Source organism: Bactrocera tryoni, unplaced genomic scaffold (assembly GCF_016617805.1).
Source record: "Bactrocera tryoni isolate S06 unplaced genomic scaffold, CSIRO_BtryS06_freeze2 scaffold_25, whole genome shotgun sequence".
NCBI lineage: Eukaryota > Metazoa > Arthropoda > Insecta > Diptera > Tephritidae > Bactrocera > Bactrocera tryoni.
The window spans coordinates 6,861,002-6,864,178 of record NW_024395977.1 but is presented as its reverse complement, the minus strand read 5'-3'; the positions used below and the strand labels follow the sequence as shown (position 1 = coordinate 6,864,178).

General features: G+C 34.7%; 1 pseudogene; it reads right to left on the bottom strand.

The window, feature by feature from the left end:
* Window positions 1-214: 214 nt before the first annotated feature.
* LOC120780896 lies at window positions 215-1,626 on the bottom strand (annotated as a pseudogene).
* Window positions 1,627-3,177: the final 1,551 nt, after the last annotated feature.

Sequence of the window (3,177 nt, the reverse complement as noted above, 5' to 3'; positions counted from 1 at the left end):
TTTGAATTTGCAATATCTATATAGTAGTAAAAAGTAGTTTAAATTAGTTTACGCAACACTATTTTGCCATGCTCAGTAGCAATACTGGCATAGTATTTAAAAAAATAAATGATTGTTCGAAATATATTCCGTTTGAAATTATTCAAATCGATAATAACTTGTTTGGCCCAATTAAAAATACAACTCAAATTATTTAATTTTTAATAGCGGTTCATTATTAGCCAAATTACATTTATTTGTTTTTTTAAGTTTAAATATCAACTTCCACACCATTCATAATCGACCATAATTCACTAGATGTAAAGACGAATTGTAATTCGCGTAGATGCAAATGTTTCTTTTCAAATCGCTGCTTGGTCACCAACGCTGCCAACTTTCATTTGATGAGCGTTGTTTATTGTTTGCGTAGTTCTTCCCGATGTTCTATCGGTTTTGGTGGAGCTGGTTCCCACCACTCTCCCAATTCGGCATCATAATATTGCGCAGCACGATATCGTCACAATTCCCATGGTACTTGCTCTTCCATGGAGGTCAATTGTACACCAAAATTCTTCAACCACGGTATGTCGGAGGGAACGACATCGGTAATACATTCGCGATCGACACGTTCCGTATGTAGCTCACCAATAGGTTGTTCAGGACAGATAAGCTCAGTGAACTTGGCTTTCAATAAGAAGCTAGGATCGCAACGCATGTCTTAACGACGGTATCCACACCATTTCTCATTTTTGCGCATAACACGATGAAACCAGTAAGTTAATTCGCTCAACTGGTAACGCTTTGGTCTGCAAGGTGGGTGTTTAGCATATTAGAAAGTATGTAAATTCAATTTTGCTCAAAACCTACACAACAGCTTAATAAAGCTGACCAGCAGTATCGGTATCCTAAGCGCAATTGACAATAGCTCGTACAACATCCGAATGTGCTCACCGGAGTATTTGCTCTTCAAAAAGTTACTTCCACCTTCAAACACAAAGCTCATTGGTTTGGGACTAGCGTTTAAAGCAGACAAATAATCAAACGTTCTACACCAGCTTCTTTGCTGATTCTATAAAAAAAAAAAAAAAATTACATGGTAAATCTTTTGAAATAAAGTTTAATTTTAGCTTACCTAGCAATGCGACGTGCACCTTCCACAAGGACGTCATTGAATTTAAAATTTTGTCTCGAATTCACGACCAACTAAGTTCATAAATACATTTGAGTACTTCACAGCATCGCGTATCGCTTTTACATCTCTTAAATCATTAAATTGGAACAGCACCTGACCCATTACGCAGCAGTATTAACGAGGCCATGTTTAGTTATTCCGTACTTTTATTGGAATAAAATCCCAACCCGATCTGTTATTTATCGTCTCAAGAGAAATTTGCACACTTCTTCCAGATTCAAATAACTAAATAAACCATCGTAAAGCATTTAACCATGAAATAAACTCAAACAAATTGTCTTGCAAAAACCTTCGTTACGATGGCAAAAATGTAAATATGGCTGTGAATGAGCATAATCTGGACCCCACTATTCGGCATGGTTGCTTATTTGTTCGTAACATTTTTCTGTGGTGAACATTTATTACTGTGGTAAGTTAAAAAGAGGCATAAATAAAAAACTTAATTTTTCATGTATTTGCTCATATTGTTCTCATCTTTAAGAATATATATTAAAATAAAACGATTTTCTTTAGAAAATATATTAAACTTTTATATATAACCAATATTTTTGGGACAAATTTTCCATAAATTTTAAGAAAATAACGCAATGCAACCATTTTCCGGTCAAAAGTCAGCCATCTTGATTAAAAGTCGACCATCTTGGATTCCAATAGAAACTCAACCCCGGACTACACTTGACGTTTCTACAGTGGCACCTCTCAGCTGTGCCTTTGTTTACATAGCATCAGCTGATAGTGACCTTACTCCTCCTCTACCGTGGATTAGATGTAGAGCGTGAGAAGCGCTCTTCTCCTGCATTGTTATTCACTATAACAAGGAACATAGTATATGTACATAAGTATGTGTAGAGACTGCGAAGATGTTACATCATACATATTTATGTATGTACTATTCTTTAAGGGGTCGTCTCAATGAGACCATCCGAAAAACCACAGATTTTCGCGATTTTATTTTATAAATAAATACATACGTTCATGACGTATTCAAAATGATTTTTTAATGTTTATTTATTGGGTGTACAATAATCAAATAAATGGTTGAAATTACAAATAAAAGAAAGGTCCAGTACCATGTCCATGATTGCGGCCGCAATTTTGGTCTACAGCAAAAATTTCAAAAAGATTATTAATCTGTAGAAAAGTCGGTATCGCGCTATGGAAGCTTTTTTTGTTTTTATTTGACAAAATGGCGGCAGTTTGAACAAATAGAATCGAGATTTGACCTTTTTGTGACAGTTTTTCGTAGAAAAAAATAGTGAGATTTAAAAAAAAATAAAAGCTTCCATAGCGCTATAGCGAATCACCTTAAAAATGTTCTCTCTAATTTGGAACTAGATATCTTCAAAATGCTTTGAGAGTGGAAACCGTTTTGAAAAACACCATTCTGAGAAAAACGCGTTTAAAGATTGGAGTCGCTATGTTCCCCACTCTGTTCCCTTTCCACAAGAATTTGAATTTCGATTTCAAAATTTAAGAGAATGTTTATTATAGTGTGTACTATCCATTAATGCATAAAAAAAATCTATTTCTCAAAAATTTCACACTGACACAATCTCTTAAGTCAGGGATGGGCGCATTTTTAGCCCGCAAAGTTAGCAAAGTGCGCACGAGGGCTAGATGAGGAGAATATCAGTTTACGGAGGGAAGGGCAAAAGAAGTTGCGAAAAAAATCAATTGCATTCCTCCGTAACTTAATGTTCATCGCATAATGCAGGGATAATGGGATGCCCAACTTATTCCAGTGTGACAGCGCCTCAAAATAAGCGTTTTTTTATAACATTTTCCATTATGGCCAGATCGAACAAAATAACAACTTTTGGGCATTTATTAACCCAACACCCAACATTTAGTACGTATAAAAATTACTAAATAGTGGTTATTTATTATATGGAGAAACTATTTAAATCTTTTTAAAGAATATTAGAGCAACTGTCTTTTGTCCTTCCAATACCCAATAAAAGGATTAAGCTCTCAATCATTAAATGTTTTTAATCATTTTCCATTGA